This window comes from Panthera onca, chromosome A1 (genome assembly GCF_046562875.1).
Source record: "Panthera onca isolate mPanOnc1 chromosome A1, mPanOnc1 haplotype 2, whole genome shotgun sequence".
NCBI classification, from domain to species: Eukaryota; Metazoa; Chordata; class Mammalia; order Carnivora; family Felidae; genus Panthera; species Panthera onca.
In genome coordinates, this window is record NC_138339.1 from 100,021,657 (window position 1) to 100,035,753 (window position 14,097).

Sequence of the window (14,097 nt, forward strand, 5' to 3'; positions counted from 1 at the left end):
TAGGTTTACCAGACCCTTCTCTTAGCATGGTCTTACTGTGAGCAAGGCAAACACAATTAAGTGTTTGTTAAATTACAGCCTTTTCCCATATTTCCTCCCTGAGATTTCCCAGCACCACTTTCTCCTTTTTATTTTATTTCACTTTTTTTGAAATTCAAGAGTTTTAAAATTCTTCAGTCACATATTTATACACAATTGGTTGTTTTTCTCCTCCAGGGGGTTAATCACATCCCCAGTGTACATGGTTTGTTTGTTTTATTCCATGGCAGCCTTATTTCTAAATCACCGGGTGGGGGATGTCTCATCGTGGCCTCCATCCTGGAAAAAAAGCCCCTGCACAATGTGCAGGATTCACGTTTGCCCAGGGTGCGGTGGCAGGTAAGGGCATTTCAACCTGAGGAATGAAAATATGTAAAAGCACAGAGAAGTGAAACAGCTGCTTATTCCCCCGAACTGCTCACAGTTCACAAAGCCCTCAGTGTGACTGAAGCAATGTCAAGGTTAAGTCCTACTGTGGGGGTGGGGGTGTCAGTCTGGAAGAGGGAGGGCTTTGTCCTTGGGAGTGGGGGAGGGAGCACATAACACAGGCATTTGACTTCCTGTCTGCAGGTCCCTGGTCTTGCTTTCATACTGCTTCCCGCAAGGTCTTTTCTTATTGCCATAACAAGTCATGTCAACTTACCAATCCTGAAGACACTTGCTGAAAGGACCCCAGCTTTGAAGAATGACCTCAGAAGGAACATGATTTCATTTCTCTCCAACTGTAGTCTTTCTCAAAAGTAGCCAGAATGGCTGAAGAGGAAGCCGGAGACGGAGGTAGGCAGCAGCCTGACTGCTAGGGCTTAAGACAACATGCTAAGGGTTTGTACCTTAACCGGTAAGAGATGGGCAGTCAGCAAAAGGTGTCAGAGTCTGAGAGTAATACATACTTCCCCTCACACGTAAACATGTATGTGTATGTATAGATAGACACCCTGTATTTAGAGACATTAGATTCTCTGTAAATGTATCAAACATATATATATATATATATATATATGTTTACAACAATTGCTCAGTTATTATACTTGTATGCACATATAGTGTGTCTATACACATTCATATATATGTATATATATGTATATATACACAGTTTAGTATGTACATATAAAGAATATTATATATGCATGCGCTTGTGTGTGTGTGTGTGTGTGTGTGTGTGTGTGTATACAGAGAGAGAAAGAGAAACAAAGAAAGACAGGCAAACAGAGACAGATAAACAGAGATACTGGATGGATACCTACCCTAACTATTAATAGTGCTTACCACTGGGGGCTGAATTGTAAGGGGGTTTCCACTTCCTATTTGATATCCTGATATCCTAGTTGATATTATTTGAATTTGATACAAGAGCATACATTGATTTGGTAATACAAAAATCTCAAAAGCATAAATATTTAGGGAACAGTATGTAGATAGAGGCTAATAATGAATATTTTTTTTAATGACTTGCCCATTGTTCTATGGAAATACAAGAGCTGTGGCCCTCTTGGCTGGCCAGAGGCCTGGGCTGCAGGAGGGTGGAGGTGGGGACAGGCTGGAGATCAGTCAGGACCCATTGCAGTAGACCCAGGAGAAAATGAGGTATAAATTATACACACTCTTTCATTGCTGAGGTTTTGCTCCTACTCTTCTCCAAATGGGGAACTTGCTCCCTTACCCCACTTCTCCACCTACTGAGATTCTGTTCATCCTTCAAAGCTGAGTTAAAATCCTAGTTTCTCTGTAAAGCTTCTGCATTCCCAGCCCTTGGTAGAGTTACCTCCTTAGTGTTTCCGTGGCACTGTTTCTTCAAGTATGGCATTTCTTTCTGCCTTGTTCTAGCCCTAGGTTATTTATATATCCTAAACAGAGTGTAACAACTTTTTTTCTTAATGTTTATTTATTTTTGAGAGAGAGACACGCACACAGAGTGTGAGCTGGGGAGGGTCAGAGAAAGAGGAAGACACAGAGACCAAAGCAGGCTCCAGACTCTGAGCTGTCAGCACACAGCCTGATGCGGGGCTCGAACCCACAAACTGTGAGATCATGACCTGAGCCGAAGTTGGCCCGCTTAACTGACTGAACCACCCAGGTGCCCCTAGACTGTAACAACTTTGAGGATAAGAGCCATTTCCTATCATTAAAATAAACAAAGAAACAAAAACCACCTAACAGTGCAAGGCTTTGCATGTCAGAGATTCTCAATAAATGCTCATAGAATGAACATCATTTAAAAAATATATATTGAGGGGCTCCTGGGTGGCTCAGTCGGTTAAGCGCCTGACTTCGGCTCAGGTCATGATCTCGCAGTCCGTGAGTTCTAGCCCCGCGTCGGGCTCTGTGCTGACAGCTCAGAGCCTGGAGCCTGTTCTGGATTCTGTGTCTCCCTTTCTCTCTGACCCTCCCCTGTTCATGCTCTGTCTCTCCCTGTCTCAAAAACAAATAAACATTAAAAAAAAAAATTTAAAAATATATATTGAGATAGAAACGTTTTGAAAGCTATAATTTCTTTTTTTTCTCTGTTTATGTCACTTACCATAAATCCTTTTCTCCTAATTTTATTACACTTAAATTTAAAAAAAGATCATAATAACCATGCCTCTGAATAAAAGGTTATTTTCTTTTATTACACTACTCCAGAAGTATAATTTAATGTTATACATATCAGCATCTGCTTCATGGGATTTCAACCTCTTGGTGCATGAGAATCACCTAGAGAGTATAAAAAAAAAAAAAAAAAAAGACTCAATTCCCCAGAGCCACTTCCCGGTATTTTGGTTCAGTTGGTCTGAGGTGGCCCTTATTTTAAAAGTTGGAGATATTAGCTTGTAGACAGGTTGAAATTTTCCAGGTAATTTTGATTCAACTGGTCTGAGGTGGCCCTTATTTCAAATTTTTTTTTTTTTTAATGTTTACTTATTTTTGAGACAGAGACAAAGCATGAACGGGGGAGGGGCAGAGAGAGAGGGAGACACAGAATTGGAAGCAGGCTCCAGGCTCTGAGCCATCAGCCCAGAGCCCGACGCGGGACTCGAACTCAGGGACCGCAAGATGGTGACCTGAGCTGAAGTCGGACATGAGGTGGCCCTTATTTTAAACAGTAGGTGATGTCCGCTTGTAGCCAGGTTGGAGTTTTACTGCTTTAGTTGATTGACTAATGCCCCAGGGTCATTTCTTGTGACATTTCTCTACCAGAGAGAGATCAAAGACTTCACATAGATTCACTTGAGATCATTCTCTGCCATCTGGCTGACTCCCTGGGTCCTCCTTATTTCCATCAAAATTCTAGAAATATTTTAACTTCCTTTTACTGCCCCCACACCACACACATAGCTCAGTAGCTTTATTCTTCACTTTTCCCCACTTTTTTCAAACTCCCTGATAATTCAACATATTATAATGAATTTTCTTTTTGTATTTATAGTTCACTATAAATGCCTTTTAAATAATTCTTCCAACTTTATTGTTTCATATTTTTTCTTTTTAAAAAAATTTTTAAAGGTTTTTATTTGTTTTGAGACAGAGGGAGACAGAGCATGAGCAGGGGAGGGCAGAGAGAGAGGGAGACACAGAATCCGAAGCAAGCTCCAGGCTCTGAGCTGTCAGCACAGAGCCTGAGGCGGGGCTCAAACTCACAGACTGTGAGATCGTGACCGGAGCCGAAGTCGGACGCTTACCAGACTGAGCCACCCAGGCACCCCTGTTTCATATTTTTTCAAAAACATCCTAGGCATATTAAAACACATAGGTACATGTGTATTGCATATATGCAAGCCCACATAGACACATAGGTGAATGTGTCTCTCCCTATGTTGTTCCGCTCCTTGCTTTTGTTTTTTAAACTTGTTCTGGGATCTTTCAAACATAAAGATGAGCATATAAGAAATGAACAGTTGGGGCGCCTGGGTGGCTCAGTCGGTGAAGCGGCCGACTTCGGCTCAGGTCATGATCTCGCGGTCCGTGAGTTCGAGCCCCGCGTCGGGCTCTGTGCTGACAGCTCAGAGCCTGGAGCCTGTTTCAGATTCTGTGTCTCCCTCTCTCTCTGACCCTCCCCCGTTCATGCTCTGTCTCTCTCTGTCTCAAAAATAAATAAACGTTAAAAAAAAAAAAAAAAAGAAATGAACAGTTAATAAACAGTAGTGTATATTCAAGTGGCCAATAAATATATGAAAATATTCTCAATCTCATTGTAATTAGGAAAATGCACATTCAAACGAGAGTAAAAATGAATTTTACATCAGTCAGCCTTAAACTTTAAAAGTGTGACAAGGGGAGTTGTGAAGCAATGGAATACCAAAATACTGCTGATTTGAGGGTAAGTTAGTACAACTACTTTGGAGAATAAGTTGGTAGGATCAAATGTATTAGTCAGCTATTGCCATAATAATGCTGTGTAAAAACAAAACAAAACAGATACACCAAAAGAACTCTTCAAGTCAGCAAAGATTTCTTAAATAGGACAGAAAAGAAAAAGAAATGAAAGAAAACTGATTAAAAAAACTCCAGGGGCCCCTGGGTGGCTCAGTCGGTTAAGTGGCCAACTTCGGCTCAGGTCACGGTCTCGCGGTCTGTGAATTCGAGCCCTGAGTCGGGCTCTGTGCTGACAGCTCAGAGCCTGGAGCCTGTTTCAGATTCTGTGTCTCCCTCTCTCTCTGACCCTCCCCCGTTCATGCTCTGTCTCTCTCTGTCTCAAAAAAAAATAAACATTAAAAAAAATTTAAAAACAAAAACAAAAAACAAAAAAAACCCTCCATCATCAACTCCTCGTTAGCACTATTAAAAGGGTGAAAAGGGAATCTACAGACTGGGAAATAGTCTACAAAGGACTTGTATTCAGAACATATAAAGAACTCCTACAAATCAATAAGAAAAAGACAAAAACTTAAAATTAAAAATAGACCAAGATCTGAATAGTCACAAAAGAGGGTATTCAAAAGACCAATAAGCATATAAAAAGATATTGTTCATAAATAGTTTGAAAGGATGGAAAAAGACCTACCATACAAACAGAAAAAGAGAACTGGAGGGGCTAAACTCCTATCAAAGCAGACTTTAATATAAAAGTTTGTAGAGATAAACAGGGACATTCTGTAATAATAAAAGGGGTCAGGAAGATGTAATAATTATATAGTTTGTAGAGATATATTTACCTAAAACTGAGCCCCAAAAGACATGAAGCAAAACTTAACAGAATTGAATGGAGAAATAGATAATTCAGTGATAATAGTTGTACTTGAACGCTCAACTTGCTATAATGGATAGAGCAACTAGAAAGAAAGGCAGCAAGGAAGTAGAATACTTTAACAACACTATTTACCAACTAGACCTCATGGACGTATATAGAACAGTCTGCTGCACAACAGCAGAACATACATTTTCTTTTCTTTTCTTTTCTTTTAATGTTTATTTATTTTTGAGACAGAGAGAGATAGAGCATGAACAGGGGAGGGGCAGAGAGAGAGGAAGACACAGAATCGGAAGCAGGCTCCAGGCTCTGAGCTGTCAGCACAGAGCCCGACGCGGGGCTCGAACTCACGGACCGCGAGATCGTGACCTGAGCTGAAGTCAGACGCTTAACCGACTGAGCCACCCAGGCGCCCCCAGAACATACATTTTCTTAAGTACACATGAAACATTCTTGAGGATGGAATTTAATTGGAGGCCATAAAACAAATCGCAACAAAGTTTAAAAGACTGAAGTCATACAAGGTATGTGTTTGCTGATAACAGTGGAATGAAATTAGAAATTAGTAAGAAAAAGATTTGGAAATTTTACATGTATGTGAAAATTAAGCAACATGCTCCTAAATAACCAATGAGTCCAAGAAGAAATCCCAACAGAATTTAAAAAGTGCTTTGAAGTGAATGCAAACAAAAATACAACATAGCAAAACTTATGGGAAACACCAAAAATAGTGCCGAGAGGGAAGTCTATACCTGTAAACAGCTATATTAACAAAGAAGAATGACCTCAAATCCATTACCTAACCCCCCACTTAAAGAGATTAGAAAAACAAGAGTGCACTAAATCCAAAGCATGGACTAATGAAGCAAATAATAAATATTAGAGTGAAAACAAATGAAGCAGAGAAGAGAAAAACAATAGAGAAGTTAAACAAAACCCCAAATTGTTTCCTTGAAAAGACCAACAAAATTGAAAAGCTTTTAAATAGACTGACCAAGACAAAAAGAAAAGACTAAAGTAACCAAAATCAGGGGTAAAAAGGGGTCATTACTATTGACCTTACAGAAATCATAAGAGTATAAGGGCATACTAGGAACAAATGCCTGTCAATAAATCAGATAATCTAGATGAAAAAGACAAATTCCTAAAAACACACAAACACTCAAAACTGATTCAGGAAAAAAAAAATAGATAATATATACACTAAGAAGTAGAGATTGAATTAGTAAACAAAAACTACCCACCAAAAAAAAGCCCAGGTACAAATAGCTTCACTGCTAAATTCTACCAAACATTTAAAGAATTAGTACAGGGGTGCTTGGCTCAGTTGGCTCAGCCTGGCTCAGTTGGTGGAGCATGTGACTCTTTATCTTGGGGTTGTGAGTTCAAGCCCCATGTTGGGTATAGAGATGAGGAAGGAAGGAAGGAAGGAAGGAAGGAAGGAAGGAAGGAAGGAAGGAGAAAGAAAGAAAGAAAGAAAGAAAGAAAGAAAGAAAGAAAGAAAAAAGGAAAGAGAAAGAGAGAGAGGGAGGGAGGAAAAGAGGAAGGAAGGAAGAAAAGAAAGGAAGAATGAATGAATTAGTATAAATCCTTCTCAAAGTCTACCAAAAAACAGGAGAGACAGTATCTCCTAACTCATTCTATAAGTTCAGTATAATCTGATAATAAAGACAGACATCACAAGAAAAGAAAACCATAGACCAATGTCACTTAATGAACATGGGTGCAAAAATCCTCTGCAAATACTGGAAAACTGAATGCTATATCATATAAAAAGGATTATCACCATGACCAAACGGGATTTATCCCTGAGAATGCAAGGTTGGTTCAACATAGGAAATCAATGAATGTAATACATCATATTACTAGAGTAAAGGAAAACCACAGGATCCTCTAAATAGAGAAACAACACTTGACAAAATCCAACACATTTTCGTGGTAAAAACGCTCAACAAAATAGGAAAGAAGGAAACTTCCTCAGCCTGATAAAGATCATCCGTGAAAAACCCATTGCTAAAATCATACTTACTGGTAAAAGACTGAAAACTTTTTCCCTAAGATCAGAAACAAAGACAAAGATGTGTGTTCTCATCACTTCTTTATAACATTGTACTGGAGGTTCTGGCCAAGCAATTACGCAAAAACAAGCAAACAAAAAAAGAATCAAGACAGGAAAAGGGGAAGTGAAACGCCTTCTATTATTGAACCCCAAGTTTGCCCTGCCACTCAAAAGACCAATACTCAAGAGACAAGTTTTGATTGGAAAGTAATTTGAACTTTATTCAGGAGGCCAGCCACCTGGGGAGAAGGCAGACTCTTGTCCAAAAACCAGCTCCAGGGTTTCTGCCTGGCCCAGGAGGTTTTAAAGGGATTTGGGGTAGTTAATTGGCAAAGGGAGTGCAGTGGCCTGCGACATGTCCTGATCATGTGCAGCCTCCATGATGCCAGCTACAAACGTTATCTCACGGCTCAGGGGTTGTGCCAAGGGGTCCAGTTCCTGTTTTGTGATGTGCTCTGTTCTTTCCTCAAAGGAGGGCAAGGTCTACAGATACACAAAGGTGAAATTATTTGTGTGACCCAAAACAGCAAAGCATTTTGCTAAAAATTTGCTAGGCTAATCAGAAAGCTGAGGTGGCTTCAGACCAGCTTGCTGGCCTCTGCAGCCTTGGAACCTTCCAGTCCTTCACTCCCCAAGTCCTGTGGTCTGTCTGCCGTGGATCCAGGGACTTAGGTCAGCACCTAAGGAGCGTGTTAGCCTGAAGCAAGTTAATCCTCGAGGCCAGTTGGAATGCATTTAACACTTCTATTTGCAGATGACATGATTTTGTACAGAGCAAACCCTAACGAATCCACCAAAAATCTATTAAAGCTGATAAATTATTTCAAGGAGCAAGATATAAGATTACTATATGAAAACCAATGGAATTTCTATACATTAGCAATAAACAGTCTGAAAATTAAGAAACCAATTTCATGTGTAGCAGCATCAGAAAGAACAAAACGGGAATAAATTTAACTGAGGAAGCACCAGACTTCCAGACTGTGACAACAATGCATTCTTGAACAAAAAGCAAAGAGGATCTAAGGAATGAAAAGACATGCGGTGTTTACATATTGGAAGACATGATATTGTTAAGATGGCAACAATGTGCGAATTAGATTCTGTAGATTCGATGCGATCTGTACAAGAATCCAACTGCCTTTTGTGCAGAAACGGACAAGCTATTCCTAAAATTCATATAGATGTGCCAAACGATTCTGAAATGGTTGGTGTCCATCTACAAGAGAAGGGGAAAATAAATCTTGGCATTTTTATACAATGGGATAGTATACGGAAATAAAAAAAAGCTACTTCAACACTCAGCAACATAGTTGACTGTCACACATGTAAGGCTGAGCCAAAGAAGCCAGACACAAAAAAGTTTAAATATAAGTATACTAAGTTCTATTGGCATGAAATTCACAAACAGGCAAAACTGTGATGTCAGATGTCAAAAGACGGGTTACCATTAGGGAGTGGTATTGACTGGTAGGGGGAATGAAGCAGTGTGCTGATGTGTTGGTAGTGGTGATTGATTTGGGTGGTAGTTATCTGGTTGTCTACATATTAAAAATTCATTGAGGGGCGCCTGGGTGGCTCAGTCGGTTAAGCGCCTGACCCTCGATTTCTGCTCAGGTCGTGATCTCACGGTTGGTGAGTTGGAGCCCCACTTCGGGCTCTATGCCGACGGCTCCGAGCTGGCTTGGGATTCTCTCTTTCTTCCTCTCTCTCTGCCCTTCCCCACTTGTACTTTCTCTCTCTCAAAATAAATAAGTAAACTTAAAAAAAATAATAATTGAACTATACCCTTAATATTAGAGACCTTATGCACCTTCCTGTAAATGTTAGATCTTAAAATAACATAGAAAAATCAGAAGTTTAAATCCCTTCACTTTGTGTGACACCTGGTTGGCTCAGTTGGTGGAGCATGTGACTCTTGATCTCAGGGTTTTGAGTTCGAGCCCCGCCTTGGGTGCAAGAGAATACATAAAAATAAATTCTTTAAATCCCTTCACTCTGCCATACATGTATGACGCTCTTTGTCTCATCCCAGTTTCTCTATTGTGTTAGTTAATCTCACCATCTATAAAGAGTTTTGATAAAGATCGTAGCTATGGTGCTTATTTAAAATGTGGATTCTTTGGCCCCATTCTAGATCTCCTGGATTGAAATCTGTAGGGGAGAGACTTGGGACAATGCATTTTTAGCAGAGAAGCTGGAGAGGCACTGCAATAGGGAAAGCACGAGGGAGTCTGCACCACACTGAAGGCCTGGGTCCACCCCATCCCCCACCCCGTCTCTAATCAGTTCCTCTGTAGCATTTTCAAACCAAGGCCAGGCAGAAAAATTGAGAGACATTGTGTATTGTTTCTGCCTTGATGTGGGGGGAAGCAGAAGACTGACTGTCTGTCCTCTAAGCCTTGGCAGGACATGCCTTTTGCTGCTGTCGGATGTGTTTTTGTTTGGGTTCAAAGTTCCATCCCATTTTTGTCCTTTGCAATATAAAGGAATTCAAGTGATTTGCTGAATTCCTTTTTTCCTCCCTAATCATCCTGGTTCAGCTGGAGTATTCGGAGTTTCAGAGGTTTTTGTTTGTTTGTTTTGATTTTGGGGTTTTGAAGTTGGAGTAAAGGAGTCTTCCTTTTATGTTTTTCTTTTCCTTTTTAAAAAAAATTTTTTTTAAATGTTTATTTTTGAGAGACAGATTGACAGCATGAGTGGGGAAAAGGCAGAGAGAGAGGGAGACACAGAATCCAAAGTAGGCTCCAGGCTCTGAGCTGTTGGTACAGAGCCTGACAAGGGGCTCGAACTCACAAACCTTAAGATCATGAACTGAGCCAAAGTGGGATGCTTAACCCACTGAGCCGCCCAGGCGCCCCTAGCTTTGTGCTTTTCTTAATTACAGTATCTAAGGCTTCCATATGCAAATCTTTACTTGGACAGCATTTGATGTTCCACCATTATCTGTAGGACAGAATTTAGCTATGAATTGAGTCCCTTGTGCAGTCCCTGACGTGAAGAAAGCTGGTCAGTAATGTTGCCACCTCCTACTTTCTAATATTTTTCGAAATCAGTAAAAGAAGCTCTTGGTGGGGGTGTTGAATAGGTGTGTAGGAAAGTGAATGGGGGTGGGGGTGAGATTATAATGCCTCTATCTTTAGTAAACACAAGTGTAAGCATTGTGTACGTTTTAGTTAGTAGGGTGTTTGCATAACAATGTTCTCAGAGTGTGGACCATGCCACCAAAACCCAAAATAATGGGCTGGAAATTGATTTTAATTTAAAATGAGTTATGTCTTTTTATGGAGCTCCATAAAGGGCGATCCCAAATTATCCTGGATCTGCTTGCCAGTGTTCATGATCCTTCACCTAATAGAGTTAAGATCACCTCAGTGTCGAAAAACACTTTGTTTCGTTCAAAAAAGTTTCTCCTTCAGGATAGACAAGTTAGAAAAAGGCACCCCTCCTTCTGGCTGATGAAACCTAGAGTTAGGAGGCTTGGCTTGGCACACAGAACCCCAGCAGGGTTTCAGCCTTTTCTTGGGCCGTCTGTGGTGTGTGGCCTTGTACAGGGCCCAGCTGTGTGTGGAGCCAGTGAAACAATGACAGTATTGCATGCATTCCCAGAAACTCTCTCTCTCTTTTTCTCTCTCTTTTTTTTTTAATTTTTTGAAGTTTATTTTTGAGAGAGAGAGAGACAGAGACAGACAGAGTGCAAGCGGGGGAGGGGCACAGAGAAGAGGGAGACACAGAATCCAAAGCAGGCTCCAGGCTCTGAGCTGTCAGCACAGAGCCTGACACGGGGCTGGAACCCACGAACTATGAGATCATGACCTGAGCCAAAGTTGGACCCTCAACCTACTGAGCCACCCAGGTGCTCCTCCCAGAGCCTCTCTTTATCCACATATTGATTCTGCTAGGGCAGTGGGCAACGATTGAAGTATAGGGACTCATTTATTGTGAGACTGATGGGGCAGAGACCTTTACCCTGTTACGCAGGAAGAGAACATTCTCAGTCTCTTTTGGAGTTGTCCCTCTTTTCTGATTGTGGACACGTTGGCCCTGAGAACTGCGGAAACTCTGGGCACCTACAACTCCATCTAAACCCCTGCACTAGGAGAGCTGACTGAACTCCAGCATGGCTTCCAGCAGTCCCAGGCCCTGGGATGATCTGGCCCTGCTTCAGTTCCTGTCTGGAAAAGCTCACAGCTGCCAAGAGAGTTACTGTTTGTTCCAGCCAACACCTGATCAAATGCCCTTGACCTCCCTTTCTTAGAGCATTAACAAAACAAAACAAAACAAAACAAACAACTTCCAGTTGTAAATTCTTCCTCTGTCCCTTTGAGTTGTGCATGTATCTCCTACAACCCCCAGAGTGCCTTTTCCAAAAACTTGAAAGCCATTTCTTTGAAATGTAATAATCCAGTTAATAGGACCTCTGTCTTCCAGGCTCTGTGGGAAGTAGAAGCCTAGCTTGGATAAATTCCAGTTCACAGACACAGATGACTGAATCACAGTGACACTAACCAATATTCTTGCCCACTTTTTGTAACTTTTCACTTCTCCGGCTCTGATCAACATCCCCTTGCTCCTCCACCCTCCTCCCTCATTCTGTAATTGAACCACGGTGAGTTGGTTTCTTGGTGAGTTACAGATGGAGACTACACCAAGTGGAGTTGTAAACCAAAGGAAACTTTATTTGCAGGAACTGAGATCATGGGGAATAACTTTGAAAGCCATGACTCCCTGAGCAGGGATGGATGGGTTCCTTTAATTTACAGTTTAGGATGAATATTCAGAAAGGGGAGCTTTGTGCATCCTCTGTTATGTTAATGAAGCTCGTGCTCCTCCTAGGTCAGAGAATTTAATGTTCTAGCGAAGCAAGGTAACTGTCAGACAAAGGGAAGGGGCTATGGGCTATGGTATAAACTGGATGGGGTCTTGGGCTCCTTATCTACAGTTAGGAATGGAGGGCCCTGCTTACTTCTGAAACGCACTTCGAGTTTTACCATTGATTTACTGTCTCTGATATGGGTGGGCTATTTCCTGGCCTCATAGAGCCCGTTTTTGCATTCCCTTTGTTCCCTTAAAATCCTAACTAGCGAGGTTTTTGCATTTCTTTGTAGTTCTGATACTTCCTAGGAAGTTCCACAAGTAGTGTTCTTGGGCACGTAGAGTGGGTGAGGCACAGATCTTGGAAAATAGCTGGCGGCCTAAGATGATTTGTCAAGGGTTACAAAATCTATGTCTGGTCTTTCTTTTTCTGGGGCCACTAACTCTTTCTGCTTACAGTTCTCTTTTCAAAAGGTTCAGTCACCTCTGCACAAATCAGAATTGAAGTCAGCTCTTTCCCCCCCACCCCGTCCCGACCACGATGGTTACTGAATAACATTTGTCTTTACTCACTTTAACCAGTGTGTGGTTTTATCTTTGATAGTTCTTTAACTGGCCCTTATCCGGTTCTTTCTATGAAAGTAATATAACTTGCTGTAACTTAATATTCTAGCACTCATATTTTTCCATGTTGCTATCTAGTTTCCATAAATATAGTACTTCTTGTTTTTTTGAAAAGTTTTATTTATTTAAGTAATCTCCACACCCAACGCGGTGCTGGAATTCACAACCTGGAGATCAAGAGTTGCATTCTCTTCTGACTGAGCTGGGCAGGTGCCGCCCATAAATATAATACTTAATCACTGCACAGTATGGGTTATGTGCTATAAATTTCTTAACCAAAAACCCAATGGATTTTTTATTATAAAAGGACTATGTGTTCATCATGGAAAATGAAAAAACTACTATAAACAAAATATAAATCTCCTCTCCAGTAATCCTACTACCCTGTTTTGCCTCTTTCTAATCCATTTTCCAACTTTTGCTGTTAACATTTCAATATATGTCTTTATGACCTATATATTCTCTGAATATATCCATATGATTAAGCATAATATTAAAAGCAAAAGTGGGATCTTTTTAAACAGATGTGTTTTCTACGTAATATTTCCTGATGTTATTAAATATTGTTCATAAATGCAATTTATTTTATTTTATTTTATTTTCAGAAATGTAATTAAAAAATGACACAACATTGTATCTTTGGTACATTGGATGTGCCAACATTTATTTCGCAACTTCTTGGTGGACTTTCCTGCCCTTTCTCCACCACCAGTATTTCCCTATTACAAACAATATTGAAATAGTCCTATAAGCAAATCTTTGTGCTCATCCTTAATTAGTTCCTTTGGATAAATTCTGAAGGGAGCATTTAACTCCACTGAAGATCAGCTCCTTTTTCTTTTGGCTTCTATAACACCACAATTTCCCTTTCCTCTCGTCACAGCTCTGCTTCCCATGTAGGATCTTCTTATGAAGATTTAGATCGTCTAAATCCTATTAGATTTTGACTGGGCATGTGTTTTTTTCTCCCATTCTTCCTCAGCAAGCCCATTCATTCCATGGTTTCCATAACCCTTCCTGTGCTGATGGCTTTCCATTTATAACTTCAGTCTAGATATGTCCTCTGAGCTGTAGTTCCTAAAGATCTATTTCATACGTCTCCACTTTGATATCTCACAGCACATAACAAACATAGCCAAGGGGCGCCTGGGTGGCTCAGTCTGTTGAGTGTCTGACTCTTGATTTTGGCTTGAATCATGATCCCAGAGTCTGGAATCAAGTCCCGTGTCAGGCTTCATGCTGAGGATGGAGCCTGCTTATGATTCTCTTTCTTTCTTCCTTTGCCTCTCTCCCCTGCTCAAGTGCTCTGTTTCTAAAACAAAGAAGCAAACAAAAACGAAACAAAACAAAAAAAACTCAACATAGCCAAAATGGACATAATGATTTTTACCTC

General features: G+C 40.6%; 1 protein-coding gene across 1 annotated transcript in view; it reads left to right on the forward strand.

The window, feature by feature from the left end:
* The first annotated feature begins 598 nt into the window (after positions 1-598).
* Positions 599-14,097, forward strand: part of FAM169A (family with sequence similarity 169 member A) — a 99,613-nt gene continuing 86,114 nt past the window's right edge. Inside the window, exon 1 of the mRNA XM_060635535.3 lies at positions 599-816. The gene's annotated coding sequence lies outside the window, so the exon portion shown is untranslated. The remainder of the gene's footprint in view (positions 817-14,097) is intronic.